General features: G+C 43.4%; 1 long non-coding RNA gene across 1 annotated transcript; it reads right to left on the bottom strand.

The window, feature by feature from the left end:
• Positions 1-14,066: 14,066 nt before the first annotated feature.
• On the bottom strand, positions 14,067-26,018 carry LOC138920347 (uncharacterized). The gene is made up of 3 exons (XR_011431380.1): positions 25,888-26,018; positions 16,727-16,930; positions 14,067-15,017 (listed from the first exon to the last, which is right to left on the bottom strand). It is a non-coding gene; the product is annotated as an uncharacterized lncRNA (long non-coding RNA).
• Positions 26,019-26,384: the final 366 nt, after the last annotated feature.

The following is a 26,384-nucleotide window of genomic DNA, read 5'->3' as shown; positions in this document are numbered from 1 at the left end:
TCTAATCTTGCAAACAGGGCCTGGGGAAAACCCCACTGAACCAGAGGGAGGGTTGGGGGGATAATCCTAAGGAAGCTGGGATGGAATCCTAAGGATGCCGTTATCAGAAGAAGGGACAACAGGGACCGGGCAGGCACAAGCAAAAGACCCCACTGCAAAGGCAGTTTTGATTGGATTCTCTAATTGCAAGATTGGCAGTCTTGGAAGATGGCTGTTTAACAGAGGATTGCCATTAATTTCCTTAGCTGTTTGTAAGTTTTCGGATTCTGTAGTTTTTCAGAAATGCAAATGAGGGCCAGCCCAGCAGTGTCCCACATACAAAACAGAGGAAGATTGACAAAGAAATGCAAACGAGTAAGCAAATTAACAAGTACTTCTTAATGGATATGCAGGAATATAATTTGAAATTGCCCATCATCCTAAATTTCCGTGGAAGTCCTAAATTTCCATGGAAGTAATCATGTTGACGTTTTAAAAGTAATTGGAATGAACTTCTAGAAAACGCTTTTTACCTCTTACCATGTATGTGGAGGGAAGTTAGGAGACACTGGGACCTCCCAACCTGCTTTAAGCATATTTCCCCAGCACATATGCTATTCCTTTTGTATTAACTGGGCACCTTTGGAAGTGGAAGTTCCTAAAGTGCTAGAAGGTTCTCCCCTCATCAGAGAACACTGGGCTTGATTTGCTCTGATTCAATAATGACTGAGCAGCATCCCTTGATGACACAGAGGAGAGACACAAACCCTAACCCAAAAGGCAGAAAACGTCACAAACAACTGATGCAAGACGGAATGTTAACGCTACCTGAACGTGCAAAGGGAGGATTCAGAAAAGGGTAATGAACGTTTGGGGAGCTTAAAACCTCTTCCCGAAGGAGAGCGATTTGAGATGGACTTTGAAGGGTGTGGTTGTGTTGGTGGGAGCTCTTCTTGGCAGGATGAACTTGAGCAGGTGTCTTGAAGGGTTGTTTTGGGTTGATCCCAGCCTATCAATAACGATGCTATTGGCTAGGAATGCCTGGGGTGCTCACCAGGGCCTGTACTATTTGTCGGAGCTCCCACAGACACTTCCCCAACTGGAGCCAATGTTGTATCTTGACTGGCCTTGTAGTTCTTATTGTGACTGCAGGGCGCATCTCAGCAGCAACCATCGGGGAACTTTGAAAAAACAAGATTCATTACTCACAAGTCCTGGAGGGTACACGGCATGCCTGAGGGCCACACAGAGAGGTTGTGGAGAGAGAAAGAGAGAAAGAGAGTGCCAGCACACTGACCTGGGATTCTGCCTTGATTAGTGTCAAAGGCTGGGTACCTAGAGTTTCTTGGGTTCGCTCTTTATTGGCAAATTTAAAACATAAGAGCGGGAATTAGGATGTAGGAAGGGAAAAGTGGGGTCACTCAGGTGGTCACTTATCTAGGTCTCCCAGGGCTTTCTAAAAGGGGACCTTCATGGGTTGGGGCAGCCTGGCTTTAGCTAGTAGCTGGGTCACACAGCTGGCAATAAGTTTATTTGAGATGGATGTATTTGAATCGGATGCCTCAGCAATCAAAGCTTAACATCAGGTGTTCACACTGCAAGGTTCAAGCCTCCAGAGGATTTCTCTTTCACAGTCCAAAAATCAGAACAACTGGATTCCAAAGAGTGTTTCTGAGCTCACAGAATGCTCTCACAGGCATTTTCTGTGGATTTGAGAACGAAGTCTCACAATCAGTAGACAGACTCTCTCTGACTGCTATCTTTGGATTTGGGGTTCCGAGGTGACCTACCTTGGAATGAATGCATCTCTCTCCCTGCCAGGACTGTGGCCTTCCTGCCTCCCAACCCTTCCTTGACTTGTGTGTGGTAGACTTTGCGCCTTGATCTAGGTGTTATATCAAAGGCGTTGCAAGTTTCAGAGTCTCGACACTGCTAGCACCATAGCATTATATATAAATGGATTGTAATTCATTAGGAAAGCCAGAACAGACTAGACTCTCCTCTTCCTTCTCCAAGCTGATGGGAGCCCCATGTCAAGCAAGGCTCCACCTGAGAGATGGCTCCCTCAGAATCATGCAGGCAGGAATTTTCGACAGTCACTTAGATTACGTCCTTCACCCCATACAGTTTTATCATAGCCCATTAATTTATGGCCTGGAAAGTCTTTTTAAGATTTAAAAAAACCTATTTTTGAATTTTACTCAACTTCAGTTCTGTGTTAGAATTCGATTGAAAGGCAACCCAGAGAGCAGGCTGTTCTGAGGGTCTAAGCTTGGAATGAGGTCTGGCCTTCATTTTCGTTTCCACCACAACGTGGCTGCTACCCTTGGCTTTGGTCAGGTTACTCTTGCTCTCTTAGTGACCACGTCCCCATTTCTGAAAAGAGACCCTGTTCCGGAAACAAGCTGATTCACGGAACAGGGACACTTTCCTGCTCTCAGTTTCCTCTTTCGAAGGCATTAAGTTAGATTCACGTCTCTTAGATGTTATCAAGGATGTGTTTCAGAAGAGGAAAGAAAGAAATCCCCACCAGGTCAGTGGGTGATTCGGGGCCCCCAGAGTTTTTCCTGGGGACGATGTCCTGACATGGGTCGTTAACAACACCCTTCTCTTCCCTCCTTCATAGTCTAGGCGCTTCCCTCTCTGCTCAGCCTGTCAGGGTTTACAGAGGGGGAGATACTCTTGTGAAAGGGAAGGTGTTGACTGGCACCTTGTGCAGTGTCTGAATTCGTGGACCCCATTACCACCCAAAAAAGGAGAGCTAGTTTTGGAACTGAAGCTGTTGGCATGCCATTTGTGACCATTCCAACCTAAATACCTTTCACGTAGAAACCCAAAACACTCTACCCATGAAAGCCACCAACCTAACTGAGGAAGAGTAGAGACCTCCCAATATTTGGATGTGTTTAAGAAGAGAGAAAGGTGAAAGCAATGTGCTCAGCGGGCATGAGCCTCTGAAAACTGTGGCCGCGATAAGGTGCCAGCGTGAGAGGATTACAGCCAGGAAGAGGAGCATATCTGTACCCACAGCCCAGCCAGGAAAACTATTGAAGGAGGAGGAATTTTGTGATTGGAGGGGTCTAGCCAAGTGGGGTATCTGAAATAAACAGTCCTGCTTGGCTGTTCTCTATTTCTCCTGTTGACAGTTTGGGATGGGAGCAAGTGGGCTGGGCTGTGTGGGGAAGGCTGTTCAGGGATCCCAAGGAAGGGAGATCCCTGCAGACCAACCAGCTCTTGGCTGCTTCAGCAACGGCCACCTGTGAGCGGAGATTCTGGTGGTGGGCTTCCCTGGGAGATGTTCCCTCTGACCCAATAGGAAATTTCTGCAGGAGTTGTTAGAAGGATAGACTATCAGGAAGGAAATAAAGAATGCAGGATGCCAGTTCGATTCAGCTTTCTCTGTATGTGTGTGTGAAAGAGAAAGAGAGAGAAATGCATGGATCCCTCTTCAGCTAGTGAACAAACAGATGGTTTTTCCCTGCCTTACTCATGGGCAAATACATTGGGGTTGTGAACGGTCAAGCAGCTTGCTAAAGTCCTTGTGAGCCCCTGGGGTAAACCGTACTCTGTCCTCAAATTTGGAGAAAGCACAAATTGCAGGCACAGGAACAGAGTGCATTTATCACCATATCAACATGGGCAGCACAGTTCTAAGCATTTTCATAGACCTGATTCTGTTCGATCCCATAAATCGTCCCTGGGTGGACAAGGCAGGCATTTTTCATTTTTTCTTCTCTCCGCAGATGAGGAGACTGAGATGCAGAGAGTTTGGGTATCTGGCCAAGGCTCTGACCTACCGTTTGGCAGAATGCTGTTCTCACCTCCTTTATAGCTTACAAACCCATGAAACAGCTTCTCCAGGAAACTCAGGCTACTTGAAAGGTGGCATCTCATCTCGAGTAGCTGCTGTGATCCCAGGGGGCCCATCCTGAAGGCAAAGAATGGACTTGACCAGCCCCCAGAGAGGGTCAACTCAACAGAGACAAAGCTTTGACCCAAGGTGTGCTGGCTTTAAGGGAACAAACCCCAGACCTTGGACCATGGGGAATGACTTTCTTACTGGGTTCAGCAGCCCCCTCTCAGCTCTTACTCAGTCCCACCATTTTGAGCATCTACTGTGTGCCAGGCACAAGAAAGAGAGCAGTGCCCCAAGCAGGCAAAACTCTGTGTCCTCCTGGAATTCACATCCGAATGGCGGAGGACCCAGGATTGTTAAGTAAAAGTGTGGACTGTAACATGGTGATGAGTGCTGTGGAGAGAGAGAGAGCAAGGAAGAGGGACAGGGAAGAGCAGGAGTTACAGTTCTGAACAGAGAGGCAGGAGCGTGCGTTGCCATGCAGTAAAGATGCGAAGACAGTGAAGGGTGAGCCAGGCAGGTGCCTGGGGCAGAACATTCCAGGTAGAAGGAACAACAAGGAGGTCATGTGGCTGGGACAGCGGGATGAGGGCCAAGGAGGTGGAGTGGGGCAGAGAAAAGTGCCATTACCTGCCAGGAGTTTAAGATAAACAAATCTAAATTAGGTCATATTTTACTAACTCAAAGTAAGGACTAAAGCTCTTGAGTGTTCATGTAAATAAATTATTTACTAAAATCCACACTTGAAAATATACAAATTAAAGGGAGAAATATCAGGTGCTCCGACATTTCTCCATCGTGTACGGCAGTTGAACAAAAGTCCGTTTGGAACAGCTGACAGCTGCTCCTCTGTCTGGAGGAACACTGAGGTTTCAGAAGAGTTAAAGTAATAAAAATGCACGTTTTCCTTTTTCAGTGTGAGTGAGTCTGGGTTTGTCTTGGTTCCCACTGCCTTTGAGATTATTTGGCGCTTTTCCACTCCCTCGCCTCTCTCCTGTTTTTCTTACAGAACTGTGAGCTCCTTGCATCAGGGTCCAGGAGTTGCTCATCTGCATACCCTCGGCATACAGTGAGTACTCAGGATGTATTTGTTGAAAACAAAGTTACTGGTGACTGGCTGACTAATCAACTGAGCGGGTGAATGAATGAATGAAGGTCAGTCTCTTCTCTTAAGAAGCTCCCCATGGGATGGAGAAGGCAGATGTTCGCACAGATCAGGAAGAACACAATGTGTGATCGTTAGGACAGACCACTTGCTGTAGGCAGGAGTTTTGATTGGAAGGTGAATCCGAAGACCTCCCAGGGACCAAGATGGTTTTAAGAGGATCAACTTCAGATGTTCCAGTTCCACACTGACTGAAAAATGGCTGTGACAGTGTAGAGCCATCGCTTTCCTCAACTCCTCATTCACTTTGATGAGTTTCACCTTGGGGTGTTATGCAGGGGCGTAAAAGTCTTTAGGGCAATAAAGTTATGATTCAACATATTGGTGTTGGAAAATCTTCTGCAACTGGACACCACTGACCTGCAGAGAGCCTAGTGTCTTTCTGTTACAGGCTGAGCCCTCTGGGAGCAGAAGCTGAGACCGAGGTTGGGGTGCCAGCTGTTTATTAGGGATTGACACCTGCTAAAGGAAAGGGGAGGAAGCAGAATTGGGCAGAAGTCAAATGGAGATGAAGGCCCGACAGGGGCGCGGCCAGCCCGTGGAGAGCTCTGAAACAAGCATAGCCCGCCAGAGTGGCCCTCACGGGGCAGGAAGGGCAGACCAGGCCGGCCGCCCTGAAGCTGAGGCTGGCCCAGAAGGAGTTGACAGTTGGAGGCTATCTGCCTGCCTCACTCGCCACCGCTGGGCAGCCAGGGCTTCCGTGGAAGAGATCTTCATGGCACGTCTTTGTGTCTACCACACTTTTCCTGTGCTGTATGCAGTTCTGCTAAGGGTGTATTTTGCTAAAGGAAGTATTTTGGCCTGTGTTGGGGGTTTCTGAATTCAGATATTTTGTAAAGTGAGGAAAGTGGGGGTGATGAGGATTTCCACTCAGTAATCCTCTTCCATCCCGTAAGTAATGTCAAAGAACGCATTCTTCCTAAAGAAAGAGTCCACAAACACGAAGTAAAGAGGGCACCAATAAGCAATTACAAAAGCCTATTTCATCCAGGTAATCAGTTCTCAGCGTGGTGCTGTGTCTTCTCAATCTCTAAGACAAATAGCTTGTCTACCAACTATTTGCCTGTATATTTATATCTCGCCTCAGAATTAGAATTCAGAAGTAAGATGGTTGGGTAAGGATGCATATTAACACATTTCTTTGAAACTGAAGTCAGTTTGTTTTTAAGTGAAACTGAATCTGGTTTGGCTGCTCGTCTTGACAATGTGCATCTCTTTGCCAGACGGGTTATATGGCAGGCATTTCCATGAACCAAAATGAGCTAAATCTGAACATCCAAGCTTTTGATGAAAGTATTTTTAAAGCATATGATGAGATAAAATAATTTTGCTAAAAATTATATGGGCTGGTGGGGGGCAGGGAATGAGGAGTAACTGCTGATGGTACAAGATTTCTTATCGGGGTGATGAAAATGTTCTGGAATTAGATAGTGGTGATGGCTGCATAACTTTGTGAAAATACTAAAACCCACTAAACTGTACGCTTTAAAGGCACAAAATTTTTTGATATGTGAATTATACTTCAATTTAAAAAGCGAAAAAAAAAGTTTGCAAAGTTGCATTAAAATAACAAGTATTTTAATTTTCCCAAACTTTCGGTTTAGACAAGGGGCCCCTGAGTAACTGAGTAGCAGGTGTAATTCACAGTCATCTGAGAAGGTTTGGGACAGTCTTTTTGGTATATTTCCGAGAGTTAGGAAAGTGAATGAGTAATGACCGGGTAACAAGTGTGTTCTCAGGCTCACGGTCTCTAATTCTTTTCTTTCAACAAAATTGAAGGAGGAGCAAATTGATCTGACAGCTGATAGGTTATTACTAATTTTTGATAGAAGATTGTTATGCAATTTTTGGCCTCATAAAACTCTTTGCATTCACATCTTGTATTTGGGAGAAGAAAGTTTCTCGGAGTTTTCTCTCTAAAAATGTAAAATAGAAGTAGAACGGATTCTGAACACTATCTCATTCTAGCAACAAATAATTTTCATCGATGGATGCATGCGCTGATTGAAAACAAAGTGCCATTTCAATCCTTTAAGAGGTGGATTTTTAATAAAATTTACCCTTTATGTTTAATGATTATTTAGGAAAATTTATATTTATATTGTTTTGATCAATTGTATTCTGATGATTATTGTAATTATAACCTGGTCTGGGAAAAGCTGCTTAAAACTTACAGATTTATAGTGACAATGAAATTAAAATTTCGATGTATTTATGAAAAAAACTTTCAAACATAAAGCTATATGACAATTGCTAAAGATTACAAAGAGTAAATGGAGTGGAAATAGGCGTTCAAGGAGAAAATTACACAATTAGTTGATAAAGAAGACTTTTCGCAGATTTTTTAAATTGATAATGGTGGGTATAGAATTGCCCTGATGCTTAGATTTCATTGGCAATGAGTAAAAGAGTGGTGTAGTAGTTTTATTTTAAAATGCTAATATTTGCAATACCAAGGAAATGACATCCTCTGCCACTATTTAAATTAACAGTAAAAGTTTTTTTATGTCATCTTAAAACTGTGCGAGAGGGTATATGGATTTTCAAACCACTTCCAGGGAGCATGCAGACCGAAACCTCAGGAAGCTGCTGCACTTGGGGGCTGGAGCAGGGGGGACTGGATCTGCGTGGATGGGTGGAACTTTACGGAGGAGGTGATCGTGAGCTGGGCCTTGACAGATGGAGAAAGGTGTCTGCCAGGCGGAGGAGGGCCCTCGGCAGCTGCCAGCCTGGGGAGGCTGATGTTTTAGGGGCACCATGCCAGCTCTTGGCATTCTCACTAGTGTGCCCATTCTCGTAACCTTGAGCCTCATGAATGTGGCAACTCATGCCTCGGCCATTTTGTAGAGACCTGAGTGCAAGAAGCAGCTAAGTGGTGGGTCAGTAATTCAGCCTCAAGGTGACCTGGCTGCTTGGTGACCCCTGGCAGATGCGCTAAGTAGTGCTCTCTGCTTCCTCTTCCCGTTGGTCACTTTGTAGCACCTTTGTCACTGTTCAGCTGCACCCTGAATTAGCCTGGCTTCGAACCCCACTCCCTTCCCTTGCTCCCAAGTGCAGTCTTAGAGATCACAACGTGCCAGTAGGACAGCCTGCTCATGCTCAGCCTTCCAAAACTCAGGCTGGCATTTTCCATCGCTGCGATTGATCCATGGGGTCAATACAAGACAGGGTTTGAAAAGTGAGCAAGAATAAGCTCGCAGAGAACACAAGCAGTCTTTGGCTTTTGCTGTCTTAGTGGGAAGGGAAATCTTTGGTAAAGTTGGGGGTGGGGCGGGTCTTGGACTGGAGGATTTCCAATTAGCTTGAAAAGAAACTAGGCTTTTTCACCCTCTAAGCAGAGTTCAGAAATCTGCAGATGTCTTTGGGGGAAGAAAATTTGTACTGCAGACCTCAAAATTGTGTTTGTGTCGAACGGGGAGCCACAAAGCAGGTATGAGATTCTGAAAGTTCTCACACTTCTCAAAAATGCTACAATGAGAGCCTGTCCGGGGCAGCTTTCCTTGGGGAGGAGACTGGCTCTGGGGCAGGGTCCACCCAGAGAAGAACCTCAGAGGCCCTGCCCGCCCCGCACGCTCAGCTTGGATTCTGCTTTTATGCATATTTATTTTAAAGTGTGTATACAGATGTGTGGGTTTTCTGGAAGGGATCTGAGAGGAGGGAAGCAAATGCGGCTGTGCAGAATGTTTTGAGCCGCAGCCATCGAGACCCAGAGGAAACGAGTTTACTTTTTCAAGCTTGCCCAGATGGGCCGTGCGTGTGGGTTGTTAGCTCTGGCACCGGCCACCAGGCTCTGTAAACACTGCGTGGCTTCTCCCCCAGGACGTGTGTTGACTGTCATGCCTTACTGCCTAACTGGCTCTTGCCGAGGAGCCACAGGCCGCTTCTTCCTGGTGTCTGTTGTTCTGGGGGGCAGCCTTGGGCATGGCGATGAGTGTCGGGTTATTTGGTTCTGTCCTTTAACGTCCGTTTGTTCATTTCCCAGTGGACCAATCTAACAGCTCAGAGGGTCTTTCCCTCTCTTCAGAGCACCTTGATGGCATCTGACCTCTGCATCTTTCAGGATGGAAGGGCAAGTTTAATTCGCTGCTTTAAGTCAGGTCTCGAAAAGACCATGGGAGCCCTCTCACCCTCCAGCCGTTTCCTCCAGCACCCCCTCCTCACAATCACTCTTTTTGTTCCTTTCCGGGTTCCGCTTTTATTTCCTCTCTGGATGAGTGCATTTTTTTCTGCTCTTTTCATTCCAGCCACCCAGATATGGCTGTGTGTAGGGGCGACACACGTGCACGCCGAGTTAAGTCAGCATGGACGGGTGCCAGGTGCCAGGCTCCACCACCAACAAATCACACCCTCTCCACAGCCCCACTACAGCCCTTCTGAGACTTGTGTCTATAAATTGTGCCATGACAAGTCGCCTGGAAACTTCCTTTGCTGCTGGCAGCTCCACACCCATGCATTTCCTTTTTCCTGTAAAAAAAATCCATTCCCAGCTCCAACTCAAGACAGAAGGTCAGTTATATCGACACCTACTGCACACAGACGCTGTATTTTCAGGAAAATACATTCACCCTTGAAATCTTTCACCACGGGTCCCTTCCCCTCCCCTAGTCCCTGTCTAACCCCCTCCTCCCCGACCCCCTCAGTAGCAGTCAACCTGAAGGCCTGTCCTACAGCTACACACCCCACCTCCAGGAGGCTGTGTTCTTTGAGAAATTTTTCCAGTGGTAGTGAGGGGCTCCCCAGAGGCACCCATGAATTCTCCAGGCAGCAGGGGAAGGTCATTGAGAGAGATGCCTGGGGTCAGGAGTTGGCACTTTGAAACAGAGTTCCTTGGTGCATGGCAGAGTTTCTGCTTAGCTGATGATCTTGGGCAGCATTTCTCTCTTCCCTGCCTGCCTTTCCCCATTTGTTACTCTCCAATAGGAGGGTAATAATTTCCCAGGAGGAAATGTACATACAGGCCCCTTGTAAGTTTCCAGTGTTGGGATGTTTTATGGGATGGTGCTCTCTTCTTTATGATCGGGCCAAGGGACCCTTTTCTGACTTTCCATGGATGTTAATCTGTCTCCAGAAGCCTTGGGTTAAAATCAAATATATTAAGTTAGGGAGGAGGTGGAGTGGACATTTGTTGTTTTTGCTGCTCCCCATTCATGCTAATAGCACCCCATTTCCTTTCCAGGAAATTACCTCATCCTCATTCTGTGCATTCCAGAGAATTAGCTCACCCGCATTGGGAGACTGTCAATCAAGTCTCCCCACTCTCCCCAGCCGGGCGGTGGGCTTATTATCCAAGCTGGGCCGACTGGATTCTCCCTTTTAGGTGTTGAATCTGGATCAGCATCAGAAGTGCAGAGATGTGTTAGAGCTGACACATGCCAACAGGCTCCCTCACCCGACAGGCATGGTGCCTGCCTCGAAGACCCCCAGGGACACCCCAGTTCCTGTTCATTCTAGCCTGGGTGGACTGAGCAAGACTGAAGTTAATGTTTGCTGTGAGCCTGGTGCTAAATTAGAAGGAAATTGAGTTCTTCTTACCCTACATGAATTGGTGAACTGAGGGACCAAACCATGGGGTGTCCAGCATCATGCTGAGGATAACGAGTTAATCCACAAATACCGATGGACTGATGGAGAGTGTGAACTCTTCCTCCATAACGGAGTACTGAATTCCAGCATTGCCAAACATGCATGACTTTCTCCATTTGGGTCAAATAAGGAGAGGTATGCACCTCTTCTTTCTGCTCTTCTCCTTCCTTTTGCTCTTTTTCTTTTTGGTTTCTTTCTTTTAGTGGGCAAAGATAGACCTTTCGTTATTGAAGCCAGTTCAAGCTCTGTCTCTTACTTTATCTGTTTAACCAAGTTAAGGGTCTCTCTTTATATCTGAATGAGCAGGAATTCAGCTTCCAAAACTGAAATCTGAACTTGTTGTTATTCTGGAGCAGCTTCTCTGGATTCAAGGCTGTTGCTAAAACTGTGTGGAACCAGTTTAACAAAACAAGCTGAAGGACCAAAGTCATTGCTTTACTTCCACCACCTGTGACAGGTAGGATGGTTTTCTTGTAATCACGCACAAATCTTCCTTTGTTCCACCTCGTCTTTGGAAAGACACTTTTACTTTCAAAAGAACTTTTCACTGCCGAAGCTCACAGGCAACCTTGATGTGAACTGCGCTTTCCTCAGCAGAATTGCACAGGGCTTACCTGTTAAAGTTCCAACACTGAAAGGAAACTGAGGTAACCATGTGGATTTTCCAATGGAGGGAGCCTCTTTCCAGGTAGATTCCAAAGACCTGGAAGTCTGAGTCACACAATCCCAGAGAAAAGATGGTCATTGTCTCAGGACCTCGGAATAACAGTTATAGTTGATCTTTTTCCTGTGCCGGTGGGATAGCTTCACCTTCCTGGAGCTCAGCCTGTGGCTACTGAAAGGTCTATGGGTAAATTTTTAGTAGTCTTTCCAATTTCTCTTTTGTACTGGTCACAGTAATTAATGCTAGCTGCTGTAACAAATAGTCTCCAAATTCCAGTGACTTCATACAAGTTCATTTCTCCTTCACGCCAAGTCTGCTGAGAGCTGGATGGTGCCCCCGGCAGCTTTCCTCCCAGCAGGGACTCTCGGATCACTGTGCGGCTTTGCTGTCTGAGCCAAATGCTTCTCGTCATGTGGACAGAGGAGAGAGGGGACAAGGAGCACCAGATACTTGACCACTTCAACCAGAAGTGCTATTCCATTGGCCCAAACTAGTTATGTGGTCAACATAACTGCAAAGGGATCTGGGAAATATGAAAATGCATGTGGATATTGGTGAGTACTAAGTCACTCTGCAATGCCTTAAATTCTGCAATAAACATCCCTCTCAACTTCTGGTGAAACTTACCCCCTACAAAAAAAGTCTTTTAGGAATGGTTTGAAACCTACTCGCTACTAGGGTAGAGTGACATGTCCTCTTCCTCCGGAATATGATATTTTAGGCAGGCTAAACCTTTTAACCTAAAGGAGGATAAGGGAGAGGTCTTTTGCTGGGTGATGTTGGAGTTTTCTTAATTTCCATGTCCCTGAAATTTAGGTGAATGTATGTAAGAACGGCCTTGCTGTTGGCTCAGTACTGCACACGGTCCCCAGGCTCAACCCTTGCTTGAACAGCCGTCACTCTTAGAAGAAATAAATGTAGAAAGAATTTTCACTGACAATACCCATGTTAAATGAGGAAAGAACTGTTTAGGCCTTGATCCCTTTTGGCCCAGTGCTTGCCTCATTTGGTTTTTAATTTTCTGGTCAGACTTATGCTTGGGGCTTTTCAGCTTGGGGATAGTTTCCATTGGGTGGTTCTGTCATCTGGTAGGTCACCCTGGAACTTTATCCTTTGTGCTCTGATTTAGAACAGAAACAAGCTAAAGAACGAAGAAGGGAAAAAAGTCTGCTTGACTCACAATTATAATGTGAACCAGTAATGAAACTCTAAATTCAGTGTGTGGGAAAAAACATTGCTCTCTGTCCACCTATCTCCTGGTTCTAATTTCCAAGAGCCAAGAAAAGAGCTTGCAAGAATGAGGAGGAAATAATAAAATCGTGAGGAACTTGGGAGACATAATCAAAGGGAAGCTAAACTCGAGATGAAGACATCAGGCCAGTGGTGCAAATGGAAGGCCTGGAGGCCAGCTCCCATCACCTTTTGTATTTTGATTGGCTTCTGGTTGGTTAGTCCACACAGTGTTGGGTGGAAAACCTGAATTATTCAATATTTAAATACTTAGATATTTCACATAAAAAGCCAGATTCTGGCCTTCTCTTGAAAAATCAGAATAAGCTTATATTCCAGTAGAGCAATAATTGGCCCAAACTAGGCAGTGGCTCTCTCCTTCAGACAGGACAGTTGTCCTCTTTCAGTTGACTGAGATACCACCATTCCTTATTGCACCCCCAACACTAAGCCCAGATGTCACTCCTCTTTGTCTATGGCCCGCTTTTTCTTAGAGAGTTTCAGTCAATCACACCTCACTGCCTAGGCTCTGTGGGTATTTGAGTTCATAATCCCTGACTGAAGGGGCTTCTATGCTTTAAAAGTTGCTGAAAGGCATTTAAGACAATGAAGGACTGGTGGTGACAGATATTTGAATACAAATGAAGAAAAAGAGGAATAAGTACCTTGAAGGCAATGGGAAAAAAACTCAGGGAGTCCAACTGATTACCAGAATTAGTACTTCTTAATAGTTGTGTATCAGGATGACAAAATGGGACTCTTACTGTCTCCGTTGTGACTGAAGCTCAAAGGCCTAGGATAGATGATACAGTATATGCTGGGTATTTAAGTGAGGGGCTGGACCAGGTCTGGGCCAGACTTGTGAAATGGGCAGGCAATCAGGTAAAGGAGGGGAATGGAGGTGGCGAGTATTGATGACTTGTTTGAGGAGTTTTGCTGAGCAGGGGAGCAGAGAAAATGGAGGCAATAATTGGAAAAGATGAGATAAAAGTTTGCTTGTTTGTTTTTTAAGCTGAGAGATAGTCCATCATTTGTTTATTAATTGGAATGATTCAATAGAAAGAGGAGACTGATGATACTGTAAGGAGGGTGTCAACTGCAGGTGTGGGGTCTTCGAGTCAGTGAGAGGACATGGGGTAAGCTGTAAGGTAGAAGCACAGATGATCCGTACATCAGAACAAGAAAGAAGGCAGAATAGAAGGAACAGATGCAGTGTGGCTGCTAGATGTAGATGCTTAGGTGTGGAATGGTCTTTGATAATTATAGTCCCAGTAGTCTTCTTTTTAACTATTGGTAATAAGCTTACTGAAATTTGATTAAATTTAATTTACTACACCTTATTTTCATGTAAGGTTGTGTCAGCTGTTCACTGCAGAAAGGCACCTGGCAAAAGGGATGAAATGGGACAAAAGCCTAGCCCAGGCTCTCTGTTCACAGGTAGTGTGCACTGACGTGGGGCTAAAGCTCCCTGGAATAAGAGATATCCTTTTTTTATTCTTCTAGTTTGCGCTCTAGGGGAAGAAGAAATTTTCCTCTACTCTTCTAGGTTCTTTTGGCTGGCCTAAGAATTAATTGACATGAAACAGAATAACAGGAGAAAATCAAACCAAGTTTAATAACATGTATACATGGAAGAAACCCAGGAAAACTGAGTAACTTGCCAAAATGGCCAAAGTCACCATCTCCAGCTGAAAACAAAAGAGGATGTTAGGGGTGGTGGTTTGGGACTTCAAAGGAGAGGAAGGAAATTCACATGGAGATGGATAAGCAAATGTTTGGTAAACAAATGTTTGCCATGCCTTGCAGAAACAATGGGACATGAGGAGGGCTTTGATCAAAGAAGACTTGCTGGGTTCCTCCCTGTCTATCACACCTAGTTCATATTATACTATAGTTATCTGTGGTGATGACTCCTTTCTGGAACAGGCCTTCTATCTGAAATTCTTTTAGGCAGTTAGGCAGGAATTCTTCCTGAGTCTTTTGTTCTCATAAATAATCAAGCCTAATAAACACATTTTGGGGTGGCAAATTCTGCTTGCCTACAGTCCAAATTTTGAAACCTCTCCAAGAAGTTCGCAGTCCGAAAGCTGAGTTGGCAGATTGTTCCATCTCATTGAACCAGTCTCTTAGTCCTGACAATAGGTCAGTCCGGTTAAAATCATTTCAGTAGGCAGTGATGCGGGTAGGCTCCCAAACTTAGGCCTATATTGTGTTAGCAAGCAATCAGGTATTTAATAATAGGCATTTCTATGAAACAAAACAGAAATAAAGGTTAACGGTTGGAACAGGTTATAAACTAGTTTCTGAGCCCAAGGAGCAGCCAGTCAAGAAGATTTTTAGATGTTAGAGTCAAAGTGTCTTTTGCAGTTTGAAATGTCTTTGATGATGTGATCAGGTGTTCAGGTAACATTCTGGGTGGGTTATACAGCAACAGGCATGAAGATGATGCTGTGAAACATGGGTTGTTGTGGGACTCTCTCAAGTGTATACCAAGTTGTTCAGCTTCAGTTTGCAGGGCTTTAGGAAAAGGGTGGCTTTGACTTTCAATGATTCCAAGTCAAAAATGGAAAAAAAAAAAGAAGGAAAAAAATGAAGGAAAATTAAATTCTAGTCTTACTTAAACACATTATTGATATTAAAGCTTAATTTTAAAACCCTTATGATAACAATTCAATTTTTAGCTGACTTGACTACACAAAGTAGATTTCTCTCTCTTCAACCTTTCATGTAAATTTAGTTTTGTCCTTGCTAACCAGTGGTTCTAGTTTAGACAAATTACTCTCATTTCCCTTAACAAACTGTATCTTCACATTAGAATTTTTAATCTTTAAAAATCTTAATTTCTAGTGAAAAATAAAGAGGTAAATAATTATGAACTGTCTTTTACATTAGCATTCTATGGGCTCAGCAAATTTATAAATACTTTTCATAATTTCTAGAAACATATGCTACTTTGTAGTACAATCTTTCAAGACATGTTTACTAATAGAGCCAAACATCTTTTAGTTTTTCTATAATAAGACAGAAGTAGGTAAACTTAGACTTGTTTAGCAATTAATGTTTCAGTATTTTAGCCTATTCGAAAATTATCTAGATATTCAATGAATTTTCCATAATTTAATTTAAGTTAGCAAAACTTTAAGCTTTCAAGTTACCAAAAAGATTTTGGAAGCTATTTTTAAGTACGCATACCATAAAATGTAATTATTGCTAAAAAGTTTATCTATAGACTCTTATTTACATCTATCTAAATCACTTGCTCTCATCAATTGTATTTAGATTATCCAAGAAAACTTCATGAGACGTTAGACTAAATAAGGTATCATTCTAAGTTATTATTTTAGCTGACAAATTTTGTAACAGAGATAACATGAACTTATTTGACTAACAAACCCAGGTAGAATAAAAGTTGTTTATTGTCATTATATTCAGTGTCGATAAGTGTAAAGACATGTCTCTTTTAATTAAATCAACAAATTTAAACTAGCTTTTATTTATCAAAGATTATTTTGTATCATGTTAACTTGAAAAACATTTCGGTTGTTTTCTGTTGTATTTCTGAGAACTTGACAATGCACAAATCTTACAAGTGCTTTGACCTTTAACCCAATTAAATAGAATTGTAATCCCATCTGGTGGTAGAAAAATATCTCACATTTACAACATGTATATATTATATAGACATGCATGAACACAGACAGAGACCCTATAGCTTTCACTAGATTTTTGCTATGAATCAGGTACAGTACCAAACTCACTAATTTATAAAAGAATAGTTGGATCCAAATTTTGTTTTAGCAGTTGGAAAGAGTTCAATTCACCTGCTGAAACTTTTCATTAATATTTGTGGAGAGGATATTTAAAATTTTTTTATTTGCCAAATTTCTAATTACTTCCTCCCTCCCCTTTATTTTCAGCTTCTACTGATTAAGCTAACTGGCCTCAGTCTCAGGGGATTTCAGATTTTGTAGAGATTTACAGGACAAAGATAGCTGCTTTGAATTCTTCAAATACTTGGGTTGTAGCCTGAATGATATCAAAAGACTGATCTGCTCACCTAATTACATTTTCTTTAATTTGCTTCTTTATATCAGGGAGATTTCTAACTAAAAGTTAAATCAATTATGTTGTGAAAATCAGTTATGTTCTAGAACTTCAGGAGAATGTACCACATCTTTAACAAGGTTGCACAAAGTGCTTAACAAAGGCCCTCTTTCTGAGTGTACAATTTAACCTCGCAACAACTTACCTTGTGGGGGTGCTTCCATTATCCTTCTTATTAGCTCCGGAATATCAGCCTCCAGTTACTACCTCACACTCTGTGGGCTCAGGCAACCCTGCTGACCCCCTTTAACATGTTTAATTAACATTGCCTGAAGGGCAGGCTTATGTGCCTTCTGTTTTACAATATCAGCCAGAGGAGACGTTCCCCAGTGAGACACAATGTCCATCCCTATAATACAATCAGACAAAAGAGATGCAATCACTTCACGTAAAGCTGGTCCAAATATACCATTCCTCATACAAACCTTCATCTTAATTCCATCAACTCTTATATCTCTAACCATAGCTTCCATTAGGACCCCATCAACAAGTCTTGGTTGTATAATACTGGGTAGGGGAAGCATTCCTGGCCAGACATAACATCCATTCCCATAAAACACTCAGGCAAAGTTGACATAACCTCTTTATATAATATTTGCACAAACATTCCAACCTTTATAATCCTATCAACCCTTATACTTTTAAGTTTTCTCCATCTAATTGTAGGCTGAGTCAAGGTCTCACCAATGGGATTTGGTACCATAGTTCATGGGGTTCCCACATCAAGGAGTCCCAGAGATTTTGCCTCTCCATCTCTTGATTAACTGGCCTGTTGCCCCAAGTTGTTGTTGGTAAAGTTTCTCATTGTAATTTCTGCCATTCAGCCTTTGGTTTTTTTTTTAAAGATTGGCCCTGGGCTAACATCTGCTACCAATCTTCTTTTTTTCTTCTTCTTCTTCTCCCCAAAGCCCCCCAGTACATAGTTGTATATTCTAGCTGTAGGTCCTTCTGGTCGTGCTATGTGGGACGTCACCTCAGCGTGGCCTGATGAGTGGTGCTATGTCCATGCCCAGGATCTGGACCAGTGAAACCCTGGGCCACTGAAGTGGAGTGCATGACCTTAACCACTCAGGCACGGGGCCGGCCCCGCCTTTCAGCCTTTTAAATTTCTCCAAACTGGGGTAAATAGAGTGGACTTGTTTAGGGCCCTTTAATGTTGGGGGGACCAGTAGGGGTCCTTTTGGCCCACCCAACCTTTGGTAGTGCTGTATTAAGAACTTTGTTTTAGCCCCATCAATGTCCATTTTATTTATCTCATTTTTTTAGATAAAGATTGGCACTTGAGCTAACAACTGTTGCCACTCTTCTTTTTTTTTTCCTGCTTTTTTCTCCCCAAATCTCCCCAGTATATATTTGTATATCCTAGTTGTGGGTCCCTCTAATTGTGGCATGTGGGACACCACCTCAACATGGCCTAATGAGTGGTGCTGTGTCCGTGCCCTGGATCCAAACGCTGGGCCGCCAAAGCGGAGTGCGTGAGCTTAACCACTTGGCCATGGGGCTGGCCCCATCTCATTTTTTTAAAAGTTAATTTTTATTGAGTTTATGATAGTTTACAATCTTGTGAAATTTCAGTTGTACATTATTGTTTGTCAGTCATGTTGTAGGTGCACCCCTTCATCCTTTGTGATGATCCCCTAATCCCCCTTTCCCCTGGTAGCCACTAATCCGTCCTCTTTGTCTACATGTTTAACTTCCTCATATGAGTGGAGTCATACAGACATTGTCTTTCTCTATCTGGCTTATTTCACTTAACATAATTCCCTGAAGGTCAATCCATATTGTTGTGAACATGGGACGATTTTATTCTTTTTTATGGCTGAGTAGTATTCCTATATATGTATATTCCTGTGTATATATATATACCATATCTTCTTTATACAATCATCAGTTGAAGGGCACTGGGGTTGCTTCCACATCTTGGCTATTGTAAATAATGCTGCAATGAACATAGGGGTGCATGGGACTTTTGGAATTGCTGACTTCAAGTTCTTTGGATAGATACCCAGTAGTGCGATGGCTGGGTCATATGGTATTTCTATTTTTAATTTTTTGAGAAATCTTCATACTGTTTTCCATAGTGGCTGCACCAGTTTGCATCCCCACCAGCAGTGTATGAGGGTTCCTTTTTCTCCACAACCTCTCCAACATTTGCTACTTTTTGTTTTGGTTATTTTTGCCATTCTAGTGAGTGTAAGGTGATATCTTAGTGTAGTTTTGATTTGCATTTCCCTGATGATTAGCGATGATGAACATCTTTTCATGTGCCTATTGGCCATCCATATATCTCTTTGGAGAAATGTCTGTTCATGTCTCCTGACGATTTGATCGGGTTGTTTGGCTTTTTCTTGTTGAGTTGTGTGAGTTCTTTATATATTATGGAGATTAACCCTTTGTTGGATATATGACTTGCAAATATTTTTCCCAATTAGTGGGTTTTTAAAAAATTTATCTCATTTTTTTAACAACCATCTAAAGATTCCCATCTTGCTGGGGTGAGTCCTATGACTCTTCCTTTTCTGATTCCTCTGTTTTCCATCCTTCCAATACGTGCTTTATTTACCTTATTTTAAAATAACCCTTTAAAAAATTTCCACCTTGTTGGGAGAGTCCTTTGACTCTTGTTTGGCTTCTTGGCTTCTTAGCATTCCCTTGTTAATTAACCTAATGCTCTCATTAGCATCTGTAAGGTCCATGGGGGAGAGCTGAGACCACAAATTCAATTAGTTCTTAAGCTAGTCATTATATTTCTTTGTATTCCACCTTTGTAATTCGATCTTTCCATAGGTACCAATAAAACAGCTGTTTATGATGAGGGCTCTCTAAAAAGATTTCCCAATTTAGAAGTTTTGCCAATTTAAATGATCCATCATCTAGCCATTGATGAGTAGGATCTTAATAGTGATTCAAACCAACAAGCCATTTATGGCTTAAGCATGGATGTAAGAGGCATCCCCAAAAGAGAGTACGCATAAAGCAGCCTTCACAAGATGCAGAAAGTTCACTCCCAAAAAGAGTCAAGAAAGCAAAGGCCTTTCTTGCACAGGTGGTAAGGATGCTCTGGTCTCCCACGGCAGGATGGGATGCCTCCAGTAACAAACCTACTAATTTGTAACACTGGGCAGGCACTATTGGAATGGGACTTTTCCAGCACTAACAAAGTAACAGAAGTTGAGATGACAAAGACCCCTTATGGAGTGAGACTCCTATGACAGCTCTCATCTTCCCTGAGAGCTGGCACAGCCAGAGTCTATTTCAGAAGCCCAGTCTATTTGACTGGCCACCAAAGTACACTCTAGTAAATGAGCCTTCCCTATGGTGGAGACCAAGGAGAATATTCTCACTAGTCTAAAAGCCAAGCTCTCAGGATATGGAACAAGACAGGAGGAAAAATCTCACTTGGCTTTTTTTTCTTATATGCACATTGACAGCTTTAGCTAAGCCTTGGGTCTCTTGGAGCCAAACTAATACCAGGAGTGATGTGCTGTGGGTTTGGGGATTTTGTGTTGTTTTTATACAGTACCTTGTTGCACGGAAGTTTTCTTGAGGTTGGTGAGTGACCTGGTTTCCATCTAATCGTTCCATGTCCAACTTATCCTATCATGAGAGTCTTCTTGAGGTGGCGAGCACCCTAATGGCTCTTAAATGCTTGACCTGTGCCCACCAATTTTGTGACTTTGGCTTCCAGGATGTCCCTTAGCAATAGCTTTTCTCTCATGTCCATATTCTTTGCCTGTGTTCTGCCCAATGAATTTTCCTGTTAATGACAAACGGCACAAAAGCCAGAGACAAGGAAAAACAGTGACCGTCTCTGAGAAGAGAAGGATCAATAAAAACCAAACAGCACTCTCAAATTTCCCAGAGTTGCTAAGTCCAAGAAACTAGTTTCACAAATTTTCTCCTGCTAATCTAAATTTTTAAAAGGAAAAAAACTCAACAATCTTGTTTCCACTGGATCTTTCAAGCAGAGATTGGGAGACTGATGTGGCAAGACCTCTTGCCTCCTGCTGACTCTTGTCAGAGGTCCAGGGTCTCTCAGCTGCAGTGGTCTCGGAGTGAGCACATCCAGCCAGTGAAGTTTTACCCCATCCCCATCACCAACTGTAGGGGAGGAAGAAACTTTCCTCTGACCTTCTGAATTCTTCTGGCTGGTCTGAGAATTAAATTGACATGAGACAAAATAACAGGAGACAAATCAAACAAAGTTTAATAAGATGTATACATGGAAGAAACCAGGAAAACTGAGTGACTTGCCAAAACGGCTAAAGCTACCACCTTAAATACTGGCTTCAGCTAAAGACAAAAGCGGATGTTAAGGATAGTGGTTTGGGACTCCAAAGGGGAGGAAGGGGATTCACATGGAGATGGAAAAGCTAATGTTTGGTAAACAAATGTTTGCCATGCCTCACAGAGGCAATGGGACACAGAGAGGACTTTGATCAAAGGGGCCTTGTTATGTTCCTCCCTGTCTACCACACCTAGTTCATATTATACTACAGTGATGTATGAATGATAACTCCTTCCTGGGAGGCCTTCTACCTTAAATCCTTTTAGGCAGTTAGGGGAAAGTCAAAGTTTTTTCGTGGGTCATCTGTTCTCAAAAATAATCAAGCCAAATAGACACATTTTGGGATGGCAAATTCTGCTTCCCTACAGCACAAAGCCTGTAAGCATAGGCCAGAAGAGACCTTCCTTATTTTGTTCTCCAATTGTGCAATGTGAGTTAATCCTGTCTCAGAAATGGGAAGGTGAGATCCCTGAAGGAAGAGGCTGTCTCATATTCGTCATCACCTGTAGCATCTAGACTTGTGTGTAGTTTCTCCCAGTATGGCCCATGGAAAACCTTTATAATATATAAATAGATGTTCTATAAAAAGAAATCCATGCAAAATTTTTAAAAAATGGGGGAGAATCTGCACAGACAGTCGATCAGCATCACAAAATGGCCTTGAGGGAAGTTGCATGCACACTCTAATTATGCGTTATTGGGCTGAGATGTGCTCACTCACACGGGAGAAGTTCGGTCCGCTGTGGTTGTCCTGCTGAGGCTTTTGCTTGGGAAACTCCTCTTGGAGGTCTGTTGTGATGTTTCAGGGCACTTAGGTCCCCAGGGAAAAGAGGTTCACTGGCTAACCAGTGTACTCCAAAAGGGTTTATGTTGTTTCCAGGAGTGAGGTTTTGGCCCTGGAGCAATCTGACTTAATGTTTTCCTTTACCAGGAAGACAGTGCCTGTATGATTCCCTCCATCAATCTTGCTCCTGAGAATTATCCAAGAGTTCTTTCATTGCAATTTCTTTAGGCTTTAAACTCCTCCCAGATTTCCCTCAAAACCATTTTAACCCTTTTCATTTTGATTCTTTTCTTCAAGAAAGAGCAGAACTGAAAAACCATGGATGGTCTAACAAGTGGATAGAATGCTGGTGAAAACCATGGGTACTGGTGTGAGGCCAACTTGAATTTTAATTCTTAGTTGTGTGGCCTTGGACGAGTAACTTAACCTCTCTGGGCCTCAGTTTCCTCATCAAAAAAGTGGAGGTGATGCCAGGATTGTTGTAAGCAAAATAAACATATATAAAGTAGTCAGGGCTTGGCCCATAGTAAGTGTTCAGAAAATGGTGGACATGTCATTGTCACCATCATCATCAACCTCATCATGATTCATTGATAATATCCTTGGTACAAAATTCTAATTGCAGGCAAACGGCAACTAGAATCCTGGAGGTTTCCAGACAGTTTGTGGTATTGCTACTCTCCCTCTTTCTATCTTAAAAAACTTTAGCTGCCCCCTCCCTCCAAAAGCCAGATAACTTTGGCCTCATGCTTTCTCTCTCATCATCTGATCCAGCTTGCCAAGATGGATCTTCCCAGCAGAATGTGAGAGCTCCTTGACAATCCATGTCAGAGAGGGACTCGGATAGACCACGTTCAGTGCCTAAGGCGTCTCAGAGTATGATCTGAGTCCTCTTATGTTCTGGGTATAAGCCTTTCTTCGTGTACCCTTGCCTGCTGCTCACACTCGCAGCATCGAAGATGCGGGAAGATCAATTAAGGGCCCACCTTTGAGAGCCTGTGATGCATCCTGCTTCATGGAGGAAAGAGAGGTCAGAGCTCCTGGACACAGGCAGGTTTGCCTGGTCTTAGGACCCATGGACAGCCTCACTGGGTCATTTTTCTAATTCCTCTCAGTCTCGATTCTCCATACAGAGCTGCTGGCCTCAGTGAGAGTGCCCCAGGCCCCAGGGCCGGCACTCGCCTTTGGAGAGAGCTGCATGTTCTCTGCAGGCCTTCGAGCTTCCCCAGAGCATTGCTTTGGCCAGTAGATCTTGTCTGAAATGTTCTCTCCAAGAGGCCCATTCCTTCACCCACAGTGGTGTGACATGGGCCACCACCTCATCTGGTTCCTAGCAATTGGAAATGTGAGTGTGTGTCTCCCAGCCAGCACACACAGACCGGGCCCGTCCCAACACGTTCCTGGAGAACTGGCACTCAGATCCCTTTTCTTGATACTTTGTTAACATACTTCAAATGAGTGGGCAGGGCTTGACCTTAATTAAATGTCTCATTAATATCTGCCCATGGCCCAGCTCCAATTCCTGAGTGCTGGGTGTGAGAGGCATTTGCATAACACACGTGTCTACTCATACATATGGGCATCCCACCCCCATCACAACATGATGGTCCCCAGCACGTGATGAGCCTATTTGTTCAGCAGAGACGCTTTAAATAAATGAATGCAATAAACACTTCCTCTCCCAGCAGTACGTGCTCAGGTCACTTAGCAAGAAGGAGACGAGGTGAAAAGTTCCTGAGTTGAAAGTTAAGTCCAAGGCAAAGCCTATTCCCAACCTGTCATTTTTTTTTTCTTTTACTCATGAATGTGGATTCAATTGATGAGGGTTCCCTTGGAAAGTATCTGGATATGTGGACCCAGAAACCCAGGTAAAGTACTTCCAGACCACTAAGGAAGATGGTTGTACACCAAAAGGATCTCATGGCGACATGGTTTGAGGTTACCATAAGCTTCAGAGCCTGAAGCTGGGCCTTTCCAAGCTGAGTTCCCAGGACCTGCAACCACATCACTGGGGAGTCCATCAAAATGCAGATTCTTGGGCCTCACTCCAGACCTCACAAATCGGAAGGTGCAGCACCTGGGAGTTCTCATTTTTACAACGCTTCTCGGGAAATTTTAAACTACACACAAGTTTGAGAACCATTGATCCAAAGGTTCTCAGTTAGAGGAGCTCATCAGAACCACCTTCAAAACTCTTTAAAAAAAACGCAGACACAAAAAAATGTCTCTGGTCTCTACTGTATTGATATTGACTCAGCACATTTAGGGGTGGATCCCAGACATCTATATTTGGAAAAAGTTCCACTGTGATTCTAATTAAGAAGCACTCAGAGGGATCCCAATGTTTCACTAATTTTGGTTGGTGGGGATGGGAATTAATTGGGCAGGGTTGGGGGTTGGGAGTCCTTTAAAATGTAGGTTCCTGGGCCCCATCTCCAGATGGTGGTCAATCCAGGGGGTCCAGGTGGGACCAGGAATCCGTACTTTGACAGCCTGCTCCTCACATTCTGATGTGGCTGGTTCTCAAAGATAGGGACCCATTGAGGGCACTTGTGGACTCCACCCTCCATCTCCCCCCAGCTCCCGCCATCGTGAGGCTGCCTGAACCCCCAGGAACTTTGCTGCCACTCTGCCCTTCTCCCTCTTGGCAGCCTCGCACGTCGGCACTGGGAAGGCCCTGCCTGTAGGGGGCGAGTGCACTGCGGAGGCTCCCCCAGGGCATTCTCCAGAAGCATTTCCCGCCCTTCCTTTCACTTCTCTGAGATGAGTTTCATTTCTCTGAGATGATGATGATAAGTGCCAAAGAAATGTCTAGAACACAGATTCTGAATTTGGACAAAAATAGCTTAAAGCCCAAACAAGATTTTCTGAAGTTTGAAGCCCAAAGATTTTTACTGTTGTTATTGCATTAAAACAGCACCATAAAACCAGGCGTGGGCGTGAAAAGACGGAGGTCCCCTCTCTGATGCCTTTGTTGCTCCTGATCATTTAATATTTTCCAGATCCTAGAAGCAGACGTGTTCCTCATGAACAGTTCCTAATGTCTTCACCCCCGTCCTCAGACACCTAAGCAAAATGTAATTGTTGCTTTTTTCCTTTTTACGACAGTTTTTATTTTTTAATGATTTTTAGTTTTTGTCAAAGTAATATATGCGCATACATTTGAAGGTCAAATTGTATGGTAAGGTTTATGACAAAAGAGCAGTCCTTCCTGGGAAATTTTCCTCATTGTATTTCCTTGTGAATTTCCTGTCAATGTGTTTTTTATTCTCCTTTGCTTTTCTTTTTTTCTTTTCTGAGGAAGATAGGCCCTGAGCTAACATCTGTGGCCATCTTCCTCTATTTTATATGTGGGATGCTGCCACAGCATGGCTTGATAAGTGGTGCTAGGTCCACACCCAGGATCTGAACCGGTGAACCCTGGGCCGCCAAAGTGGAGCATGAGAACTTAACCACTATACCACCAGGAGGTCACCCTATTCTCCTTCCTTGACCTCCTTTGCATGTTAATTCTCCTGGATTGATCTTGATTCTTTACCTTTTCTCTTCTATTGTTCATCTCTTTATCTTTACTCCTGTCAGAGAGATTACTTTGTCTTTATCGTCTAAACTTTTATTGACATTTTTACTTAGCTATCATATTTTCTAATTTTCAAAATGTCTTTTACTCATTTGCAGAGTATCTTGGTATTGCTTTATGGATGCGGTATATCCTATTAGTTCTCTGAAGTCTGTGATTTCTGAAGTTTTTATTTTGCTCTCTAAATGGCTTTTGTTTCTTCCAAGGTCCTGAGAAGGACCCAGTCTCCTGAACTGGGGACCGGAGAGAGAAGTGATCACTTGTGTGTATTCTGGTTTTGGGGTGAGAGGAAGCTGGAGGTTTCACTGTTCAGAATGCAGACTTTTATGTAAAACTCCTGTTTTTAGTTCCACTTTGGACCCCTGCCTCCTCCCTGCCTGTGCCTGCGTTCAGGGCCTCTTTGGTTCCATTACTTAGACCCGTACTGCCCAGTACCATAGCCCCTCAGCACACATGGCCACTGAGCACTCTGAATGTGTCTGTTCCGGACTGAGGTGTGCTGCGAGTGTAAAGTACATACTGGATTTTGAAGACATTATGAAAAAAAAGTAAAATATCTCATTGCAAATTTTTAAAAATATTGATTACATATTGAAATGATAATATATTGGCTATACCGAGTTAAGTAAAATGTATTATTAGAATTAACTTTACCTCTCTTAATGTGGCTGCCGGAATATCTGAAGTCACATCGTGGCTTGCGTTTATTCCCATCTGACAGCACTGCTCCTCCCCGATTGTAGGGCTGGGGCTCTGTGGCAGCGCTGCTCCTGTTTCGGCTCCACATGTCGTGGGAGCTGTTGCTTCCAGTTCCTGTTCCTTTCTGGGCTCAGCATGACAAATCACTTGCTTCTCCTTGGTGTCCTCTGCAGGCTCTTGACTTCAGCTTCCTCTGCTCTGTTTAGGTCAGTTATCATCTCTCTATCTGCTTTCTATCTTCAAAAAATTGATTGACATATCTCCTCTCTCATTCTGTTAGTATTTATGAGTTTAATATTTTCCTTTACTGTCATTTTAGTAGAGTTTTGGAAGGGAATGATGATAAATGCATGCAGTCAATCTGCCATTTATAAGTTCTAATGGCCTCTTAAATCAAAATAAATTGTCAGCTTTAAAGCCCATGATAACTTCCCCTTTACCCTGAGGTCTCT

Source organism: Equus caballus, chromosome 23 (assembly GCF_041296265.1).
Source record: "Equus caballus isolate H_3958 breed thoroughbred chromosome 23, TB-T2T, whole genome shotgun sequence".
In the NCBI taxonomy this organism is placed as follows: Eukaryota; Metazoa; Chordata; class Mammalia; order Perissodactyla; family Equidae; genus Equus; species Equus caballus.
Note: the sequence above shows the minus strand (reverse complement) of the source record. Positions and strands in the feature narration are given on the sequence as shown.